Below are 24329 nucleotides of genomic sequence, written 5' to 3'. Positions count from 1 at the left end.
ATTAAATTTAGAAAAACAAAACAAGCGTAACACTGGAATGATTACTAAACGTGGCAAATCTTGAAGCCAGAAAAAAATGATGTTACGTAAAGAAAATAAAGTTTATTGTTAGTGCTTTTGTCCCCTTTCATTAAAGGAACTTCTTCAGACATTTAAAACAATTCAATTTACAGTTTAAATAGTCTCAAGTTAGTGACATCATCCACCTCCCCTAATCCAAGATCCAGCAAATATATGAATACATTTAAATACCCATGTATATAAAACAGTTGGAACACAAAAAACAAATTCATCACTAATATTGGTTGTAATAGAACTTATAGGTTCATAGGTAGGTACTAGGCTATCTGCCCGAGGGCATTTATAAGCCTAGCCAGAGTGTGTCAGCTTTCGCTGCCCCATTGTTTAATTAACTGAACCCCTGTCAAGCAGAGCCAATGAAGTGATCCCAAGGGTGTACTTTCTGTTACCCATCCACTCGTCAAGGCTTCTCTTGAAGAATGTTAGTGAGGGGCTCTGCCTAATGTAGTTAGGAATTTTGTTCCAAAGCATGGGGAGTCTCATTGACATGAATCTATCCCTCCAGCATGTTCTATTTATTGTTGTGGCGAGGTTTAGCTCACTAGAGCGTGTGGCTCGCAGTGACTTGGATTTCTTTAGGTGGAGCATGTCCATCAATTCTGAGTTAGACATGGCTTTGTAAGTCAGGCAGAGATCACCTCTGAGTAAGCGATATGCCACTGAGTACAGCCAGAGTTTTTTTCAGTTGGGCTGCATAGGACATATGTTTGAGGCCAGTAATCCTCTTGGTGAGGTGCTTTTGTGGTCTTTCAAGTTGTTGGAGGTGTCTTGTGAGGTACATCCCAAATGGGGCATTGTACTCTATGATGGGTCTGATGAGTGATGAGTAGAGGGGCACGATAACCTCTTTATTTCTAGATGCAAACCCCTTAGTAATTAGATGGGCCACATAGAAGGATTTCCTAACTACTTTGGCAATATGATTGTCAAAGGAGAGATTACTATCTACCTGGGTCCCCAGATGTCTTATTACCTCTTCTGTATTAAGGGGGCTGCCGCCTATGTGGTAATTCGTGGGTGTTTTGTTTTTCCCAAATGGGATGACTATGCATTTTTTGGCATTTAGCTTGAGGCCATGACTTTGACACCAGGAGTCTGTCTCAGTAAGGCCTTTTTGGAGGATGTCCGTGTCAGCCGGAGAGTCAATTATGGCCCCAGTTTGCAGTCATCAGCGAACTTGGTTAGCCATAGTCCTCCTGTGTTTGCCTGTACTTCTGAGAAATATATGCCAAACAGTAGGGGTCTCAGAACTGAGCCTTGTGGGACACCACTTGTGACTGGTTTAGAGTCAGACCTGGAGCCCACTATTCTTACCGTGTGAGTTCTGTCTGTAAGCCAGCTGGCAACCCATCTTGTGATGTAGGGGTTTATGTTCAGGCTGGTGAGTTTTTCTATAATACCCGAGTGAGGAATGGTACTGAACGCCTTGGCGAGATCAAGGCAGGCTGTGTGAACCACCTTTCCCTCGTCTATGGCCTTGGTAACTGTCTCGAAGAAGTCAACCAGGTTTAGTGGGCATGATCTGCCCTTAACAAAGCCAAATTGGATTGGGACAAGTGTTTGGAGGTTCCCAATGTCTTTGTTAATGAGTTCCATGATGATGCACTCCATAGCCTTGCAGACCAGGCTAGTCAGGCTTATGGGGTGATAGTTACCAGGGTCAGTTGTGGTTCCTCCTTTGTGGAGTGGAATAACCATTGCTGTGCACCATTCTATGGGCATGTAGCCTGTGGAGAGGCTGAGGTTGAACAGCGTGTTTAGGTGGGAGGTTAGTTAGTTCTGTAGTTCATGCAAGACGCAGCCTGGGACACCATCTGGCCCCACTGATGCTGTGTTTTTGGCTTTTGAAAGGGCTGTTTTCACCTGTGCTTCTGTGATTTCTGGGACACTACACTTTTCCGGTATTGTTGTGGGCCCTTTTGAAGCTGAGAGGGAGGTGAAGTTTGCACTGAATCTATCTGCCAGGATGTTGGCAATATCAGTAGGTTCAGTATATCTTGTGCTATTTTGCACTATCTCAGAGCATATCTGCGAGTTGCCACTTAGATTTTTGACATAGCTAAAGAAGGCTTTGTGGTTATCTTTTGAGTCCTTGGCTGTTTTTGTTTCGAAGTTAGCCTTGGATGATTTTATGAGGGACCTTAGTTTCCTACTGATACTGATCAGGGATGTCTTTCCTTCTTGGGATTTGCTTTTTTTCTGAATTAGTTTCCTCCTCTTGTTGTATAACCTGTTTATGGCAGGGGTCCACCAGACTGGTTTCCTTCTCTTAGGGGAGTGAGTCTTGGTTTTGCTAGGGGTGGCACGATCCATGCATCCTTGCAGGTGCTCATTGAGTGCAATTGTAAAGGATTCTGCATCTTGGGCAGTGTTATACTTTGGCATGGGGACTGTGAAACTTACCACCTCTGACTTAAGTAAGGTGAAGTTTGCTTTAGAAAAGTCTTTCACTGTGGTTTCCTTGGTTGGGGGTGGTGGTGGGGTGTGGACATCCAGGGTGATTAGTTTATGGTCTGATCTAACCAGTGACGGGTTGACTTCCGGTACGGAGCACCTGTCACCCATGTTGGTGATGACCAGGTCCAATATGTTGTGGCTTCTGGTAGGGGAGTTTACCAGCTGATCCAGGGCATTTGACTTGATAAATTCCAGGAAGCGCTGAGCCTGGGAGTTTGTACTCAAGTAGTTTTCCCAGTTAATGGTAGGGTAATTGAAATCTCCCAAGATCAGGGTGTTCGGTAGGACCTTCATGTTTTCCAGTGTCTCCAGAAAGGCGAAGTGGTGGTCCTGGGTCATGGAGGGTGATCTGTAGCAGGCCACAATTTGCATTGCAGATTTGCCCGATGTTAGTTGCACATGGATGATCTCAGAGGTATCATGCTGCACCACTAACCTGGAGGTGTGGGTATCCTTGATGAATATGGATACACCCCCCTCCTTTTGTGTTTCAGTACGTGTTCTGTGGCTGAAATGTGTGGTATGAGTTGTAGCCCAGTAGTGCTGGAGTGTTCTCTGGAGCCTTGAACCAGGTTTCAGTTACTGCACAGATGTCGACGTTCTCATTACTTAGGAGTGCTTCGAGCACATGCATTTTGAGATTTAAGCTCCTGGTGTTGAGTAGCATAATTCTCAGTTTTTTACTTGTGCTGTTTACGGAGGTGGGTTTGAATTTTGAGCCTTGCCTAAAAAAGGCACTATGGGGGCAGCAAGAGCCTTGGCCAGTATTCAAAAGCCAAGGGGTGACAGGTGCAAGCCATCTCTTGCGAAGCAGCGCTGCTTGTCGAGCATGTCATCCCAGGCTGACACTGGATCTCCTTTGAATGACACCAGAAGCTTAGCCAATTGTTGAAATTGATCATTTTTTCTTTATACTGAGGTATCATTCTTGGTGAGGGCAGGATGCTACTCAGGGTCAGGGTCATACCCTCCTGAGCTACATGATCAGAGAGCTCTTCCATGTAGTCCAGGGAGGTATGGCTCAGGTCATTCACACCAACATGAACAATGACAGAGTCATATTTGTACTTGTTCTGGAGTGACCTGAGTGCTTGTGTTATGTGGCAGATTCTGGCTCCCGACAGGCAGCTAACAGTAACCTTCTCCTTGTCCAGCCTAGTGAGTGGGGCGTCAGTGTGCCTGACTATTGAGTCACCTATTACTAGTGTGTTAGGTATGTTATTTTGCCTTAAGGGCTGTGATTGTGCGGCGCATTGATTTTGTGTTTTATGTGTTGTCTGGTTTGTGACGGGAGGTGCAGGTTTTGTGGGTGTCTGCTTTGGAGCTCTCTGATGCTTTTGCAGGTTTTTATTTAGAGCCTCCGAGTATGATTTTGTGTATTCATGTGTATCTTTTGCCAGTGCTGGTTTAGTAGGTCTATATGAGGCTGGAGGTGTGGTGCAAGTGTTAACCTTCTCCTCATGACTGTCTGTTCCAGTCTTGGGTGGAGATACCTTAGCCTCCAGTTTGGCTGTATAATTGCATCTCTCACATATGTTAGTGTTTTGTGGTAGGAGGAGAGGGCTGTCTGTGTACATGAAGCAGTTGTAACATTGCCTCAGTATACCCAGATTCACCAGCTGGACTGGAGAGTACACCTGAAGTTGCCCTTTGGTCATGCCTGAATAGTAGGGTGAGCTGCTTAGTCATTTGGTTGGTGAGGGGTGGATAAAGAGTCTTGCCCTGCTGGGCAGTCAAGTGTCAGGGTATATTAGTGCTTGCTATTAGGTCTGAGCAAGTGCTGGACTGTAGGATGCTTTTTGAGTGCTTAGGTTGAGAGTTAGACTAGTTTCAAGTGAAAAACTGAAGGAGACTTAGTGGAGCCAGGAATAATTTAACCCTAGTTAACTGGTGCTGCCATGCAACCATGCAACACGTTTTTTAGACTACTAACTTCTGGGCTAGAACCACTCCTCCAGGGACAGATGGCTGCTCATAGTTCCCCTCTCTCACAGGTGAATAGAAACTTCCCTCTATCCAAGTAAGGTATGGGCAACTCAGAAACCTGTAACACAGCCCTGAATTCAGCACTAGCCTGAAAACTAGACTATACTAGCTTAGAAAGGCGGGAAAGAAGAAATTTATTTATTTATTTTTTTTTTTTTTTAAAAGATAAGGCAAAAACAGTACAAAGTACACTTAAAACAGCTTTAAACAACTACAAGTGATCAGAAAAAGCTATCACACTTTAGTGTTTAGCCTACAACAGTTAAACAATTTATTTAACAAAAACAATTTTTAAAAGTGCAGGCAGTCAAATAAGTACAATATGTGAAAAAAAAACAAGTTTTTAAATCACAATAAGTGCTGGAAAATCAGCGTTTAGGCGGAAAACAGTTAAGTACAGCAAGAAAATACAGAAAACTGATACTCAATCACTCCAAAGTCTATCTTTTAAGCTAGAAGGCTTATATCAGTTTAAGGCTTTCTAGTGCTTTCCAGTAGGTTAGTTACAGGAAAGATGGGAAACAAGCGCAGATGTGGTCTTTTAAACCAGAAAGTTGAAAAGAGATGGATAACTTCCTGAATGGTCAATAAACTACAATTCCTGGGCCAAGAACCACTCCTCTTGTGGTAGACAGGCTACCTAGTACTTACCACTCCCACTGATAAGCTAGAAGGCTGCACTCCAACAGAAGGGCTTGGGGGGCTCAGAAGCTTACAAACAGTCCTGGATACAGCAAATCTGTACCTGGACTAGACTAGTTTCGAGAAAGGTGGGGATCAAGCACAAACACAGGCTTTAAAACCAGAAAGTTGAGAGAGATGGAAAAAAAAACTGCCCAAACGGCCAAAAATCTACAATTTCTGGGCCAGAACCACTCCTCTTGTGGTAGATAGGCTACCTAGTGCTTACCACTCCCACTGATAAGCTAGAAGGCTTCCCTTCAACACATTCAACACAGAAAGGCTTGCGGGGCTCAGAAGCTTACCAACAGTCCTGGATACAGCAACTCTGTATCTGGACTAGGCTAGTAACAGGAAAGGTGGGAAACAAGCGCAAGTGCGGCTTTTAAACCAGAAAGTTGAAAGATATGGGAAAAACTGCCCAAACGGCCAGTAGCTACAATTTCTGGTCCAGAACCACTCCTCTTGTGGTAGATAGGCTACTTAGTGCTTACCACACCCACTGATAAGCTAGAAGGTTTCCCTCTAGCACAGAAAGGCTTGGGGGGCTCAGAAGCTTACAAAGAGTCCTGGACACAGCAAATCTGTACCTGGACTAGACTAGTTACAGAAAAAGTGGGGAACAAGCACAAACGCAGGCTTTTAAGCCAGCAAGTTGAAAGAGATGGAAAACTGCCTAAACGGCCAATAAACTACAATTTATGGGCCAAAACCCACTCTTCCCATGGTAGATAGGCTACCTGATGCTTACCACTCCCACTGATAAGCTAAAAGGCTTCCCTCCAACACAGAAAGGCTTGGGGGGGCTCAGAAGCTTACAAAGAGTCCTGGATACAGCAAATCTGTACCTGGACTAGACTAGTAACAGGAAAGGCAGGAAACAAGCACAAACACAGGCTTTTGAATCAGAAGGTTGAAAGAGATGGAAGTGCTTCCCAAACGGCCAATAAACTATAATTTATGGGCCAGAAACATCTTCTCCTGTGCTTACCACTCCCACTGATAAGCTAGAAGGCTTCCCTCCAACACAGAAAGGCTTGGGGGGCTCAGGAGCTTACAAACAGACCTGGATACAGCAAGTCTGTATCTGGACTAGATAAGTTACAGGAAAGGCAGGAAATAAGCTAGGAATTTTTTTTTAAACAGAAAAGCAGCTAAAACAGCAGTAAATACAATTCAAATACAGTGCAGGCTAGCACACATATATCAATATTATGGCAAATACAATTTAATTAAATGCAATTAAATTAACAAATGACAAAAAACAAGTGCAGAAGGCATTAAATTAGAAGGCTACTAACAAGCAGTAATAAGTGCAGACTAAGAAGAACTGAACAGATAACAGCCCACAGAACAGCAACTAAGACAGTTATAGTAAGAGCAGCTGTATATATATATATATATATATATATATATATATATATATATATATATATATATATATATATATATATTTTTTTTTTTTTTTTTTTTTGAGGGAGGGAACACAGCAGGATTAAGAGGCTACAGGGATTGTCCTTCTCAAATGCTCTCTTTGTACACAGTAGGAGTGCTTATGATCTCACTGCACTCAATTGACTGAGCAAATGAGATAGGCCCAGAAGGAGTATCCAAATACAAACTTACAAGAGGGGCAGGCAGTTTCAAAGCCACCAAGACTAACACCAAGACAAGAACAGGGAGGGTGTGTGGGAAAAACAGTGGAGACACAAGAGACAGAAACAGAAACAATACAGCACCACTATAAATAATAGGCAAGTGTATAAAGAGGCAAAATATGTACTTATCAGTTTGAAATAGATTCCAGCTCTGTACAGCAAGTCTATCAGCTTTCCAACAGTTCACCAAAAAGCAATCTGTATTGGAATTACAATGAAATACACCTCAGAACTGCCAAATATTAAATAACCAGATGATCACACTGGATGTGGACTTTGAGGTGGAGTGCAAAAATTTGCAGGGGATGTTTGCCAGGAGAGGGTACCCATGGGAGGTTGATGATGTCACTGACTTGAGACTATTTAAACTGTAAATTGAGTTGTTTTAAATGTCTGAAGAAGTTCCTTTAATGAAAGGTGATGAAAGTGCTAACAATAAATTTTATTTTCTTTAAGTAACAGCATTTTTTTCTGGCTTCAAGATTTGCCTTGTTTGTTTACTACATTTTTTTACCAAGTTGCTTTGTATGATTGCTAAACATACCATTCATGACTAAAGAGGAGTGGCCACCATTGCTTAGAACTGCATAGGTCCCCTAGCATCATACTGAAACAGTTTTCACCAGACAGTCACCTGTTTCAAACTAGTATCATGTTTCAAATATGCAAAGCAACAGATGGGAGATTCCAAAACAAAAGAATTATAAAACACTGTGTGCTGGACAACAGGCAAAATTATACAACACCAAGTTCAGTTTTCACAGAAGACAACCTAAGAAGGCTGTAATATCAAGGCATTATGTTCACTGTCCTGACTATTTAATCTTAAAATAGTTTCTCATTTCTATGAAGTAAAATGCTTAATGATGACAAGCACACAACTAATAACATTACCACAAATTTAAAAGCAACATAGGGGACCTGTCTAACTCAATCTTTCTACAGTGTGGTTAAAAGCAAATGGTTTGAGTAAAGATAAATATGCACTACAGCTGTACAAACAAAACTTACTATTTGACTGTGTAACAGCCTTCTAGAAAGCAACTTATATGACTACAATTTATAGCCGATAAAAAACTCAAACACTCAAACACTAGGATGTTTCGGTGCTTAACTGAGGGATACTGTTGTCTTATCAGTTTCCCTAGCAAATGATACAGTTATCTATCCTTTAAAGTTTCAGATTTTGTGCCTTAACAGGCCAAGGCAAAACACTCTATAAATAAATAAATAGACCTTTTCATGCTACTTATAAACATTCCTGTTTGACCACTGCGACTCTAAGCTCTCGAAGAGTTCAAAACACACAAGTTTAGTATTACCTCTCTTGAAGTAGTTTTCTAGCTCTTTGAAGGCCGCTGATGAGCTTCTGATAAAAATTTTCCTTTCCCCAATCCCTTAAGAGATGCAGCTGTCCACCCTGGGCTCTTAACTCATGCGTCACCCGCAATATGACTTCTAATCCCACTCATCCAATACTGGCTAGTGTATTCAAGCTGTAAACGTTTTTCTCATTCCAAACCACAGTAATGCAAACTTACATCTTTCTTTCTGCTCAAAAACATTAGGTCTCACTGTCTCACTGCTACCCAGTTGGACTATAATGAATCTTCCATCATTCATGAAGACATCTTAAACCTATAACACAACCACCCACTATTTGAAACTCCTGCCCTATTCTCCAAGTCTGACAGGCAGTCACAGGCACTGCCTCAAGAAGCTGATAATTTCATGCATGTCTCTGCACATTGATGACATTGTGGGATACACTGGTGATGTGTGATGACATCAGCCATAGCTTAAAATTGACAGTAAGAATAGAAAAAAAATCGGGAATTGAAGGAGCCACTTGGAAATTCATGGCACCCCATTATTTTGCCCTCAAATCCAATAAATACCAAGGAATTCCATACGATTGAGAGGTATGTTTTGATTACAGAATAATTTAATTTGTAGTATGACCAAAATTAGTAGCTAAAGTACTTGCTGACCATTTTTGTAAAGAAAGGATTTGCTTTGTGTAGGCCAGAAAATTGTATAAGATGGTCTTTTCTTCCAATATTAACTGCATGTATAAGATGGCTGAACTCAGGTACCACACCCTAGTTAGCATGACGGTTTGGTGGGGTGGATGACCAGCACATACTTTAATGAGAGAGGGACAGCTGTATTACTTCTGTATACATGTTTAAACAATCCCCTTACATGCTTATAGTTATTAAGCAGAAAATTCTCAAAGCACACATTATTGTTCTGAAGTATATTCACTGCACCCATCTATAACAGTAAATATGTTTTGTGTAATGAAGGTTGAATTGAAAGGAAGTGAAAACTTCCTTTCAATTACTATGCTTTCATGTGTGTATATATACAGCTCCTGTCTATGCCTGAAGAAAATTCACAGAGCGTTAACCTAAAACTGCAAGTCAGGTATGCAAATATAGACTGAAAGTATATGATAAGATTCCAGACACCCTCCCCCCAAAAGACAAGCTGTGCACACATATAAAAGTGTATCAGTTTGAAGGAAGATGCACTCCTACTATTTCAGCTTGCATTAAAGGAAATATTGGCATCTCACACTTTAATTTCTCTAAGTATTTGGGGTTTCTAATATCATGACAGGAATGGAACCCATCATAAGTCAGGATGCAGACAGAGTTTATAAAATTAGTATTATTGTTGTCTTTCATGTTAAGAGTGCTCCTCTCAGCACTTATAGTGTGTCCAGAATTGCCTCCTTCTGTAATTCATACAAGGTTCATATACTGGTAGCAAATCTGAGTATGAGTTCTATGGTTTTTTTTTCTTTTTTAATTAGACCCATTGTTCCTACTACTATTGAACTGCCTGAGTATATTTCTTTGGCATTGCTCTTGTTTCTGCCTGACAATCTTGATATTTCTTGATGTTGTGTCTCTCTCTTTATGTAAGTCACTGTAATCACTGAGTGAAATAATTTCATTGTTTGGTGTTACTTTTGTCTTTTTTTATGGACTACTATAACTGGTTTTCTCACATTTATTTTTTGAACTGTTGGTAATGGATGATCCCACGTGATATACATTTCATCATTCTCCATAATGCTTTGTGGTTTATGTTTCTTATGCTTCTCAGTTACTTCTACATTGTAGTTTTTGCACAATCCTCAGTGCAGCTGTCTTGCTACATTATTGTACACTTCAGTATATAGGCCTATGTCATGAATATATCACACCCAGCAACAAAATTTGTAAATGTTTCCAATTTTTTTTTTACAGAGCTCACTTTTGTCTGTTTGTCCTACCTTCTCAATGAATTTAAACCTTCATGCACATAGTCCACTATCCTGGGCCTCCATTATTAATCTTTCATCTTTTGGTTTTAATTCACATCTTCTTAACCTTCCTGCATCAAATTTGGTCAATTCCAGGAGATCTCTGTACTTCCCACTATATTTTCTGGATTTTCCATATTTTTCCTTCTCATCTGATACTTCACCTTATATTTTATTCTTTTGTATTTTAGCACATTCAATTGCTGTCTGATTTTTGTCTACTAATGGTTTGATTTCCATTCCTGCTTCACACTGAAATGTTTCTGCTAAACTAAGCAATGATATCATCTTAAACTTCTTTTTCTCATGTTTTAAAATTTGCACTGGGTTTGGATTTGGTGAGGTCAGCAGATATGTATATATTCCCATGATTGCAGCTCTATAGATGTATTCAGTTTTGAGGAGGCCCATACCCTCTACAGAGCAAGGAATATATAATCTTGGTATACACTAATGTCTATAAATAATTTGATAATCATGAAACATTTTTCTTGTTTTCCTGTCCGGTTGATCCAGTACGTGTTGGGGCCAGTCAATCATCACAAAACTATAAGTTACAACAGGAAGAGTAAACTGCTCCTAGATGTCAATGCAGTTTTCAGTCTTAGTTTTAGTCATATAAAGTATTATTTACTGAGTTTTATTCTTATTTGTTTATGTTTTATTGCTGATCCTTCATCTATTCCCAAATATGTATACACTCCTTCCTGCTCAAGTTATTTTATATCACATTCTTGTCCCAGATTACTATTCTCTTGAAGCTGCTGCTTTCCTGTTTAAAATGTTGCTTTTTCACATTTATCAAGACCAAATGTTATTTTATATCACCTGAGAAAGTTTTAACCATTTGTAGTTGTGTTTTTAACTCCTTATCTGATGAACTATAACATTTTAAGTCATCCACAAAATGTAGATTAGATGTCTTTAAACAAGGTTGGTTTCTGGGAACCAGGTTGCAACCACAACAGCTTAGTGGGTTAAGGCTAAGATAAAACAACCACTGATGGAAGAACTAAAGATAAAACAACAGCAGTGACAAAGAATCACCCTGAATAATCCCTTAGATTTTTTATCCCTGGAATAATAATTTGCCCTTTGTCATGGCTCAACTGCAAAGTGGTTTGCCACTGTTTCATGGTTATTATATTATATTATATTGTATTATATTATATTATATTATATATCACACTATATTATACATTTCCCTTTAAATCATTTGACAATTTTTCTTGTGTAAGTATTTTCTTATCTTCAGTTTCTCTCTTAATCTTTTTAAATATCTTCTATCTGAAAATTCTGGGCTTCTTACATTAATGGCAACAATACATAATTTCTTTCTTATCCTCAATAGTCCTTTTTATCATCTTTATGGGGTTTTTTTGTTTTGTTTTTTGGTCAGTCAAATTTTGTGGATTTTGTAGACTACTACTTCTTTCTATAACATGGTGGCCATCTTCTCCCATGAGCCTGGCCTAACCCTATTGTAGGAATTTTTCCCTGACATGAGGATTCTACATTATCTTTTTTTCCAATCCTGGTACCAGTGCATACACCAGGGTGAGGTACATTTTTATGCTGGAACCTGTGTATGCAGCTGCCTTTTTCATTTTTAATGTGCCTTTCTCCATTACATATACTATATAAAATACAGTCTATATATCAGTGTTGTTTTAGTGAGATTTTCCTTCTGTGTTCTCCTCTTTGTTGTATCTTCCTTTTATCAATCTTTCCTATCCCCCCCTTTCCCATATTTTAAGAAACCCCTCAATGTATCCAAATAAAGATATCCCTAAACATGACATTTTGAACCTCTTTATTTTTCCAAAATATTAAAATAAAAGCTGAGCTGTCCATCACTTGCATTCAGTCTTTCAAGTGTGACAGTGCATAGCCATGTTTGTCTGCAATATCCAAGTATATGCAAAGTTATACAAAGCCAAAGGCTTTTACTTAGTCCTTTACAAATTGTCATAGGAGGTTACTATGCTATTGGCCCTAAGAACTCTACAAGCTTAGCCATGTCATACCCTTGTTCCCTTATGGACCAAGATATATAGTCTATGTTTGTGCACAAATCTAAGATCAGCATCAGCTGCCCCTGTCTAAGAGGGATATGGATGATATCCGCAGTGTAAATTTATGGTTTTCCATCCAATTGCTCAGGTTACACTTAAACAGCATCATTAAGGAGTTCTGTTTTACATGAATTGGGAGTTTGTTCCTGAGGAGTGGCAACCTCTGGGAGACATATCTGTCTCTCCAGCATATCCTGTTCATATTGCAGGCTAGGTAAAAATCCCTCAAATGAGTGAATCTTGTCCCACTGGATTTGCAGATGTACAACAGCTTCATCAAGGCAGAGTCTGAGACTGCTCTGTAGGCCAAGCACAAGTTGCCTCTAAGCAGTCTGTACGATATTGAGTAAAGTGATAGGCCTTTTAGTCTGTCATGTAGGTCATGTGTTGTAGGCCCTGAATTTTCTTGGTAAGAAACATCTGTCTGGTAAATTACACACAGAAGGGAGCATTGTACTCTATTATTGGTTTGATGAGAGCCAAGTACAGGGGAGTTATAATTTCCTTAGCTTTGGAAGATATACCCTTGCTTTTGAGGTGTGCAACTTAGAAGGCCTTCCTTACTAATGTAGACACCTGATGATCAAAATTAAGGCTGCTATCAGCTTGTGTTCCTAAATCACTCACCACTGGGTTTGAACTTAGGGGGGTATTATTAATGTTGTGATTAGTAGTGGTTTCTCCTTTGCCAAAGGGGATGATAATGCATTCTACTGCATTTAGTTTAAGTCTGTGGCTTTGAAACAAATCATTTGTCTGTGTAATCCCATTTTGTAGTATGTTGACATCTTTGGGGGATTTGATGATTGCACCCAGTTTGCAGTCATCAGCAAACTCGGTAAGCCATAGGCCATCTATTTTTGCCTGGACTTCTGAAAAATAGATACCAAACAGTGGGTGCCCTAGCACAGATCCCTGTGGAACACCACTGGTAATAGGTCTACTAATAGAGTTGGCATCTCCAATTTTGACTGTATGTGTTCTGTTTGTGAGCCAGCTGGCAACCCATCTAGTGATGTAAGGGTTAATCCCCAGCTGGGTGAGTTTTTCAGTGATGCATGAGTGAGGGATTGTATCAGAGGCCTTGGTTAGGTCAAGATAGACAGTGTGAACTGTTTTGCCTTCATCCAGGGCCTTGGTGACATTCTCAAAGAAGCCCACCAGGTTTAGCAGGCAAGATCTACCCTTAATGAAGCCAAACTGGGTTGGGTCAAGAGTTTGAATGTCACCTATATCCTTGTTGATAAGATCCATGATGATTCTCTCAATGGCCTTGCTGATAAAGCTGGTTAGCCTTATGGATCTATAGTTCCCAGGGTCGGTTGAGGAACTCCCTTTGTGCAAGGGGATTATGGTTACTGTTTTCCACTCAGCTGGGACAAAGCCAGTGGTTAGAATGAGAGTGAAGAGAGTGCTCAGCAGTTCCGCTAACTCCTGTTTAGACCATTTAATAGGCACCCTGGGATGTTGTCCAGTCCCATAAGAGGCTGTGATTCTGGCTTTGGAGAGTGTGGCTATGACCTGCTCTCTGGAGATACTAGGCAGAGGACTGGTGACAGGTATGTTATAGGATATGATTGGTGGGAACAGGGGGGTGACATTTTTGCCAAACCTGTCTGCTAGCAGCTTGGCAATGTCCTCAGGTTCACTAAAAGTGGTACCATCCACAGCTAGTTCGGCACCAAGCTGGGCCTTCCCTTTTAGATTTCGACCATAGCTAAATAATGATTTGTGATTTACCTTAGCTAGGGATGCTAATTTAGTTTTATAATTAGCTTTAGAGGACTTTACAAGATGTCTAATCTGCTTGTTTATTCTTTGGAGGGAGTTCTTCCTTTGCCGGGACCATTCCCTCTTGTTTTTGGACAGCAGTTTCTTTCTCTTATTGTATAACCTATCAGCATTCTGGATGTCCACTAGGGTGGCTTATTTTTTCATGAGGATCTTGATTTGATCCATTCTGAGTACATACTTCTGACTCTACGCATTTATATAGGTGTTTATACAAGACATTTGTGTACACCTCACTATAGGGATCATTACTGTCAGTGTTGTGTTAGCAGGGGGTCTAAAACTATTGATGCCATTGCTCAGTAGGCTATAGTTTGCTTTTGAGAAATTTTTTAGTCTTTCTGTTCCTGAGGATAGGTCAGGTACAATTGTTACTTTAAACAAGATTGATTTATAATTGAACATACCAGGGAGGGCCCCACACATGGGGTGGTGCAGCGATCCCCCATGTTAGTGAGCACCATGTCAAGAATGTTAGAGCCCCTTGTGGGGGTGCTGACTATCTGCTCCACAGCATGTGTTAACAAAGTCCAGGAAACTTTGGGTGAGCACGTTTGTGCCCATATATGTTACCTAGTCAATGTAAGCCTATCTAGATCTCACCAAGGCTTTCGACACCATCCCCCACTCTGGAATTATAGACAAACTCACTAAACCAGGTATAAATCCCTATGTCACAAGATGGGTTGCCAACTGGCTCACAGACTGAACCCACACTGTGAAAGTAGCAGACTCTAAATCCAACTTCAGACCAGTGACAAGTGGAGTACCACAGGATTCAGTCCTAGGTCCTCTCCTGTTTGGGATCTACTTCTCTGAAGTACAGGCTAATACAGAAGGTCTTTGGCTAACAAAGTTCGCAGATGACTGCAAATTAGAAGCCATAATCAAATCTCCTAACGATGTGGACAACCTACATAAGGGCCTCACTGATACAGATGCCTGGTGTCAAAGCCATGGCCTCAAGCTCAATGCCAAAAAGTGCATTGTCATCCCTTTTGGTAAAAACTCTGTGCCCATGAACTACCACATAGGTACTTAAGTCTGATAAGAGACCTTGGACACAGGTGGACAGTAGTCTCTTCTTTGATAATCACATCGCCACAGTAGTCAGGAAGTACATGGCACACCTCATCACAAAAGGTTTCTCATCCAGGAAAAAAGAGGTCATTGTTCCCCTCTACTCCTCACTCATTAGACCCATTATAGAGTACAACGCCCCTTTTGGTATGTACCTCACAAGACATCTACAGCAACTGGAAAGGTCACAGAAATACCTCACACAGAGGATTACCGGCCTCAAACAGATGCCCTAGCAGACCATCTCAAAAAACTCCAGCTTTACTCTGTCACATATCGCCTACTCAGGGGTGATCTCTGCCAAACATACAAAGCTATGTCAAGCCCAGAGCTGTTAGACATGCTCCACATAAAGAAATCCCTCTGAGCTACACACTTTAGGGACCTAAACCTTGTCACCACAATAAACAGAACATGCTGGAGGGATAGATTCCTATCTCAGAGACTTCCCATACTCTGGAACAAACTACCTATCTATATCAAACAAAGCTCCTCATTAGCACTCTTCAAGAAAAATCTTGATGATTGGATGGGAGATAGGAAATTCATCCCGGGGATCACTTCTGTGGCTCTGCTTGACAGGGGCACAGGAAAATAATTTTCTTGGGTGGCAAAAGCCAAGGTACCATTTGACTAGGCTTATATAGGCCCTAGTTGCAATAGCCTAGTATCTACCTATGAACCTATAAAGTCACCCATGACCAGGGTATTTGACTGAACTGAGAGAGACTCAAGTAGGTCCAGGTAGGCTGTGTGGTTTTCGTGGTTCATGGTGGGGGATCTATCGCTAACAATGACATGGAGTGGAGTTTTCCTACAGTTATTTGGATGTGGAGTAACTCTAGGGACTGTTTAACCAGTCTAGAGATGTATATGTCTTTAATGAAGATGGATACTCATCCTCCCTTGTTTTTTTTCATGTCCGTTGTGTGGTCTGAATGTGTGAAAGGCACTGTAACCCTGCATGCTTGGTGTACTCTCTGAGGCCTTGAACCATGTCTCTGTGACCACGCAGAAGACATCAGCATCTCCCAGGGTGAGAAGTGTTTCAAGTGAGTGCAGTTTCTGATTTAGACTCCTAACATTAAGCAACATATTCCTGAGTTTGTTCTGGAGAATATTTTTACATCAAGGGTTTTGTTCATATCATATTGCCTTAAAAAGGCACTATGGGGGAGGCAAGTTCCTTTGCAACCAACCTAAAACCTAGAGGCAACAGGTGAAGACCATCTCTGGCAAAGTAGCATGTTCTGTAGATCATATCACCCCAGGCTGTCAGATACTGGATCCCCCCTGGACTGGCACCAGAAGCTAAGCCAATTACTGAAATCAATTATTTTTTATTTGTATTGTGGCATCATCCTGGGTGAGGGTAGAATGCTGCTTAGGGCTAGGGACATACCTGCCTGGGACACATAATCTGAATGCTCCATTATGCCTCTCTTTATATAGCCCAGTGAGATACATCTCAAGTTATTCACTCCATCATGGACTATATCAGAGCCATAACAGTATCTTTTGTTGAGAGACTTGAGTGCGTGCATGATTTGGTGGATCCGAGCACCAGACAGTCAGCTGACTGTGACCTTCTCCTTGTCCAGCTTAGTGTGGGGGACATCTGTGTGTCTTACTATGAAGTCACCTGTGACCAAGATATTTGGTTTAGATATGTTTAGCCTTAGAGGCTTATTGGGTGAGACACTGATGTGTGTGTTATTATGTGTAGTGTGGATGCTTTTGGGACTGTATTGTGTGCAGAAGGTTTGTGCTTGGGAGGTATTTACTCTTTTGGTATATTTCTAGTGAGTACCTCCACGTATGTGGGCTTATGTGTTGTGTGCTTGGTATGTGTGGGAGGTGGAGTGTGGGTGCTGACAACTTGCTTGCTATTTGGTTTCTTGTTATGTGAGAGAGCGAGAGAGAGAGAGAGAGAGAGAGAGACACCATTGATTCCAGATTCGTAGTATAGATACATCTGTCACATATTGTATTTGCATGTTTTAAGAGTAGTAGGTTGTCTGTATATATAGGAAGCAATTGATATATTTCCTCAATACACCCATGTCAATCAGGCTGGCTGGAGAAATGGTGGGAAACTGACCTTCCATTATGCCAGGTGTATTCTGTAATAAGTGGTGGAGGGAGGGCTAGATAGAACTAGTAAAATCAGCTAATCTATGGGAGGTATAGGGGTAGAAACCTGTGCCACCACCTCAAAAAACACAGCATGGTTGCTCTGTGGGCAGCAGTGCGCAACTGCATTGGGCGCCGAGAAGCAAGGAAGTGTAGGATGGCTCGCTAGCAGCTATCTAAGGAAAATTTTACTTTTTAAGCATTTGAATCTATACATGGCAGTGCTAACCCTGGTTGCACAGTGCACAGCTGTGTACAAATGCTGTGTTTAAATATCAGCTAAGTAAAACAGTTTTCACACAATCCATCCAATAGGAAAGCCCAAGACTGAGCCTTGTTCCAACAATCCACAACTCAGATGGGTCCTTGACTACACTCTTCTGCCACAAGGGTGTAGGAGGGCCCTCTAAATGTAAGATGGCTGGCTTTAGTGCTCATAAAAATGCCAAACAGGCTAGACTCAGCAAGTCTGAATCCAGCCTATACTATAAATTGTTCAAATACAGTAAATAGGCAGTGCAGAAAATACAATCACAAGCAATCCATAAACTTCAGCCTGAGGATTTCACATAGTCTTTTGCATGTTCTTCATTATTAAATTCCAGTGCTAAACACTTTTACCATAAGTAGGAAGGTTCCTCAAAGTGCCTCCACATTTACTTAGGGCGAGTAAGCTATGATTACTCCATTTGCATGTAGGCATAGTGACGGTCTTCAAGGATAACCACTATGCAAGAATGAAGCCCAGGAATATGAATACCACCCTTTATCTGGCTGATTTGGTGGTAATTAAAAAAGTCACATAATTTCTGAATGAAAAAAAGTCATTTTACTTAACAAATTCATAACAAAAATTAAATCAAAACAAAAACAAATAATTTTCAGACCATCTTCAGAATTCCTTAATGCATGAACAACAAAGCTTACACTCTTCTATTCTTACTTTCATCCCCTTCACCACCCATAATGACCTTTTCCATTTATTACTTATAAACACACTTTCAAACGCTCTCTACATTTTTTCAATCTTCTCCAATCTATTTACCTCTTTCAACACTTATTTCATAACTGTTCTTACAATGTGCTTAGCATTTTTTTCTTCAATGTACAGCTATTTTCTACATAAAGCCCTTCCTGTGAAATTCTTGATTGTTGTTACCAGTAATCTCAAAGCATATTGTTTTCATTTTATTCAAGCCCTAGCAAATCCTCCAGCTATCAATTCTGTACAAGACATTTTGGGAAATTATTTATTTTTATTTATTTTATTTATTTGCAGTTGGTTTACCAGGATAGTCCATTGGGACAAAAATAACCCATTTTCAATGGAGTCCTGGGGAGAAAAGCTCCAAAACAAAGATTACAAAAAGATTACATTAGTTTACAATTTCAATCATTTGTAGATTAGAGACAAATCTTTAAACAATGGTAACAAAAAGATTACAGCAGTTTAAAATTTCAGTCATTTGTGGGTTACAGAGAAAACAAAACAAAGGTTAAGCAGTTTCAGTGATAAGTTGTGGGTTTTATTTTGTAGGAAAACTAAGATATGAGCAGATGAAATAAAGATTCTTAGGTTAAGTTCTGTATAGGAGCAAGCATTGCTGTTGTGTAAATATATAGTTACATGAGTGGAATTGTAGGGATTGTCAAATGATAAGATGTTGTTACAATTGGCTAAATTGGTGTCATGTAATATATGCTATAGTTGTTTGTAGGGGGTGGGGAATAGGTTATGAGGGGTGAGTGCAGGAGCATTCCCATGAGGATGTTAAATGTGAGTGCAGTGATTTTTTAAAGGCAGGGAGGTTGGTGGTGGAGTTCCATATGCGTGCCAGGGCATAAGATAGGAGGTTTTGTCCTGGAGAGTGAAGGGGTTTGTACAGCTTTATTAGGTTTTGGTTATTAGATCTTAGGAGTATTTGTGGCATGTGCATTTTAAAGGTAGAGTTGAGACAGGGACAGAGTGAGGGTTGAAAAATTAGTTTGTGAGCAAAAGTGAGCTGAGTATATGAGAGATAGTGAGGAAGCTCTAGCCAATTGAGTTTGTGCAGAGATGTACAGTGGTGGGTAGATGATTTGTGGCTGGTGGCAAATTTGGCAATCTTATTATAACAGTAGGACAGTTTAGTTTTGAGAGATGATTGTAGGTTTGTTAGGAGAGGGGCACCATACAGGAGAGAGGGGATGAGAAATGTAGTAGCAAGAGTGATCTTTGTAGATGTAGTGAGGAATTGATTGTTACAGCATGCCGAGTTTTTGGTGGGTTTTTTTTATGTTTAGTAGTAGGTGGCTTTTGAATTTAAGCTGGTCATCAATCTGGACTCCTAGTAGTTTGGTTTCAGATACTAGTTCAAGAGGTGTATTATTCTGGCTAGTGATGGAGAATAGTGAACTATCAAAGGTTGTGGTTTTTGAGGGGGTAAATACCATAAGTTTGGTTTTTGATGCATTGAGTGCTAGATGATTGTCCTTCATCCACTGTTCTGTGGTAGAGAAGGCATCTTGAGTTAGATGTAAAAGAATGGGGATGGATCTGGCTGCACAGATAATTGTAGAATCATCTGCATATTGAATAAGTTTAGCATGGGGAATTGAATGGAAAAAATCGTTTATGAATATATTGAAAAGGAGTGGGCCCAAGATGGATCATTGGGGGACACCAGTGGGTGTGTTAAGGAAAGTGGAGATGGCTTTTTTCCATTTGACAGCTTGTTGTCTGTTAGAGAGATAGCTGGTGAACCAATTGAGAGAGGAAGGGGATAGGTTTAGGTTAGACAGCTTAGTCAGGAGAAGGTTGTGAGAGATAGTATCGAAGGCCTTAGACAGGTCAAGAAAGAGGGTAGATACAGTGGAGCCAGAATCTCTGTCTTTATTTACAGTTTCCAGGAAGGAAAGGAGGGCAGTCATGGTACTGTGACCTGGTCTGAATCCGTGTTGTGTGGAAGTTAGTAAGTTGTTATCTAAGAGATAGGGAAGGAGTTGAAGATGGATACATTTCTCTAGGAGTTTTGATATAGGAGAGAGGATGGCGAATAAAGTTAGTAATATTGTTATTATTGCCTGAATGATGAAAGCCCTTTTCCAGAGTTTGGGTACAAGACCCTCTTGGATAGAGCGATTGTTTAGGATGCTGATGGGGAAGGCAATGGCTTCGGCATCTATGCTGAGGAAGGATGATGGAATGTTATCGGGGGCATTGGAGCATGGTTTTAGCTTTTGAAGGTGTTTTCTTATGGTAGAAGTAGGAATAGGTTTTAGGGAGAATGATGGGAGTTGGGAGGCTGGAGATGAAGGGGGTGATGATAGGGAAGATGCAGAAGTAGGGGGTGAGGTGTTATTAGAGAAGGATGAGGTTAGCTTGGAAATAGAGTCTATGAAAAATGAATTGAATTGGGTAGCCAGATCTATATCTCATTCCAGATCTATATATAAAAATATATATTTTTCTGTATCATCTTTAGCTATTTCCAGAATTACTTAATAGGTTTATAAGTAAGTACTAGTCTAGCTGCCCTTGTGGACTATTTTAAGCCTAACCAATTTCCTTTTTTGTGTTCAAATTAATCTATCCCATTTGTTTAGAGACTAGCCTTACCCATCCCATGGTCTAGGATTATATATTACCCTTAATGAGAATAAGTGGGATTATACAGTAGATGATTTGAAGTGACACATGCATGGGATAAAGCATTTAGGAGCTGCCTCTGTCCATTAGTAATACAGGAGTCAGTCTTGGGGTAATTTTTTTGTTTCCTATTCATAGATCCAAGTTGCTTGAATATGGACGTGGATGAACTTTACTTAATGCGGATGGGGAGTCTGTTCCAGAGCAGTGGTATCCTCTGTAAAATATACTTTCTCCAAATCTTTTGGGTTTCTAATACCATGACAGGAATGGACCCCATTCCTAATTCAAAGTACGATTAAAGTTCATGAAATTAGTATTGTTTTGCTCTTTTATGTCAGCCAAAAGTACTCTTCGCAGCACTCGCAAAGTGCCCGGTAATGTCTCCTTCTGTAATTTGTATGGAGTTACTTGTATTGGTAGCATATCTAAATATGATGGTAGACTCTTTTTTATAAGACCTGTTGCTCATACTACTATTGGTACTATCTGGGTATCCTTCTTCCACATTGTTCTCATTTCTGCTTGCAGATCCTGATATTTTATGACTTTGTGTCTCTCTGTAAGCAGGACACTGTAGTCACTGGGTGTGGCGATTTCAATGATCAATGCTACTTTTGTCTTCTTTTCTTGGACTACTATATCCAGTTTTCTAGCATCTATCTTCTGAATTGTTGGTAATGGATAATCCCATGTGATGTAAGCTTCATTATTTTCTATGATGCTTTGTGGCTCATGTTTCCAGTGCTTTTCAGCCACTTCAAAAGCGTAATGTTTGCACAATCCCCAGTGCAACAGCCTCGCCACATTAATATGCCTTTCGGTATATAGTCCTTCTGCCATTATTATGTCACAAACAGCAATGAGGTGCATGTCTGTTTCCAGTTCAGTTTTACAAAACCTACATTTGTTTGTTTCTCTTACATGTTCCATGGACTTTGCAAACCAGTGTGTACGTAGCCCACTGTCTTGAGCCGCCAATATTAACCTTTCATCTCTTGGTTTGAATTCACCTCTCCTTAACCATTCCTGCGTTCGTTTCTGATCAACATGAGGTTCTTCCAGAAGTTTTCTATACTTACAACTATATTTGTCTTTTCCACATTTCTTGCTTTTTCATCTGGTCCTTCACCTTATATTCTTTCTTTTGTTTTTTGTCACATTCAGTTGCTGCCAGTTGCTGCCTGATTTTTATCTACTTCTGGTTTGATTTCCATTCCTACTTGATGCTGATATGCTTCTGCTAGGTTAAGCAGAGAAGTGATCTTAGATTTATTCTCCTCATGTTTCAAAACATTCACTATATTTGGATCTTGTGAGATCAACAGATATGTGTGGAGTCCCATGATTACAGATCTATACATGTAATCAATTTCAAGAGGTCCATCCCTCCTTTGGAATGGGGAATATATAATTTTGGTATGCACTGATTTTTATAGATCATCTGGTGAGCATGAAGCATCCTTCTTGTTTTAATATCTAATCTATCCAACACATTTTGAGGCCAATCAATCACTCCAAAACTGTAAGTTACGACAGGAAGAGAAAATTGATTTATAGCTTGGATTTTGTTCCTAGATGTTAATGCTTTTTTCAGGATTAATTTAAGTCTTCTAAAATATTAAAAACTCCAAGCACTAAAAAACTGTTAAACACGGAATGGTTTAACTAGAAATGATGAGAGCAGGAAGCAGATAAAACACTATTTATTCGTAAGCGCTTTCGGCTCAGTATTACCGAGCCTTCATCAGACAAACCTTCTAAAATATTCCTTACTAAGTTTTACTCGCATTTGTTCATGTTTTATTGCTGATCCTTCATCAATTCCCAAGTATTTATACACTCCCTCTTGCTCAAGTTCTTTTATATCACATTCTTTTTCCAAACTGATGTTTTCCTGGTGCCATTTATCAAGACCAAATGGCATTCTAATATCATCTGAAAAAGTTTTGACAACCTGCAGCTGTGCTTTCAGTTCCTCATCTGATGAGCTATGCAGTTTTAAATCATAGACAAAAAGAAGATGAGAAGTCTTCAGACTTTGTTGTTTTCTACGAGCCAAATTATAACCATGGCCTAAGCTGTTAAGTAGACAGCTTAATGGGTTAAGGGCAAGGCAGAATAGCAATGGTGACAGAGAGCCACCCTGGAATATCCCCCTTTGAATTTTTATCCCTGGGATAATAATTTGTCCTTTATCATGGTTCAATTGCAAAGTGGTCTGCCATTGTTTCATGGTTACTGTAATGTAGTCTGTCAGTGTAGGGTGTATCTTATATATATTTAGCACTCTTTTATCCATGAATGTGGGATACTACCAAATGTATTTTTTGTAGTCAGCCCATGCCATACTTATATTCTTCCCCTTTTTACAGTTCTCCACTATGTCTTTATTTAACAACAAATGATCCTTTGTTCCATATGACTTTCTTTTATTGTCCTTTTGTTCTACTGCCATAACTGAGTTTTCTTCTAAATGACTATAAACTTTGTTGGCATCAATTCTCCTGTATAGTTTGTATATTGTCGGAAGGCAAGTTATTGGTCTATAATTTTTGGGGTAGCTTGCAGGTTCACTCTTAAGTAGGAGCATTGTTTTACCTGTTGTTAACCAGGTTGGTGTCTGTCTGGGATGCACATATAAATAGTTTCTACTCATGGCTAAATCTTCATGCAAAGATGTTAATACTTTTAACCAAAAGTTAGGTACTGCATCTGGGCCTGGGGTTTTCCAATTAGAGGTTTTTCTTAACTTTGTTTCAATCTATCTGGCTCTAACTTCATCCCATTTCATATCCTGTACTTTTAAACTTCTTATTCTTTCTTTTACTTCTTTTATCCATTAAGCATCTTTGCTGTGTTCCACAGAATCTTCATAGATACGTCTCCAAAATAAATCTATTTCTTCTTTTTTTGGTGGCTTTTCAATTCCTTTTACCTTGTTTCCCAATTCTCTATAAAACTTTTTTGGGTCATCAATAAATTGCTTATTTTGTACTTTCCTTTTATATTTATCTGTGTATCCTCTAAGTTTTTCCACATGTGCTGAAATTTTTACTTTATTGTTTGCAATAGTGCATGATAGATCCTAGTCTTTTCTAATACTGTGCATTGCTTTTATCACATCTATCTTTCTTAGTATTTTTTGTTGATCTAGTCCCTCTTTTATAGTCTTCTAACAGTGACACTTCTTGTCTTAGTTGCTTTATAGTTTTCTCTATTCAATACTTCCATGATGGATTCAATTTCTCCCCTTCCTTTGCCTCACTACCATGTGTTCTTGTGGTAGAACTTTATCAGTTATTAGTTTAGCTGCAAAGTAATATATCCTGTTTACTTCTGTTATATCACATGTATCTCTGTGAACAGTCCTAATTACTATGTTCATTTGTTTTATCAGACTTCTGAGGTTTGGGGTTTTATTGGCCTTCTGCAGTCTATTT

Source organism: Protopterus annectens, chromosome 8.part1 (assembly GCF_019279795.1).
Source record: "Protopterus annectens isolate FY-2018-M chromosome 8.part1, PAN1.0, whole genome shotgun sequence".
NCBI classification, from domain to species: Eukaryota; Metazoa; Chordata; order Ceratodontiformes; family Protopteridae; genus Protopterus; species Protopterus annectens.
The sequence above is the reverse complement of the archived record's forward strand: the minus strand, read 5'-3'. Positions refer to the sequence as shown.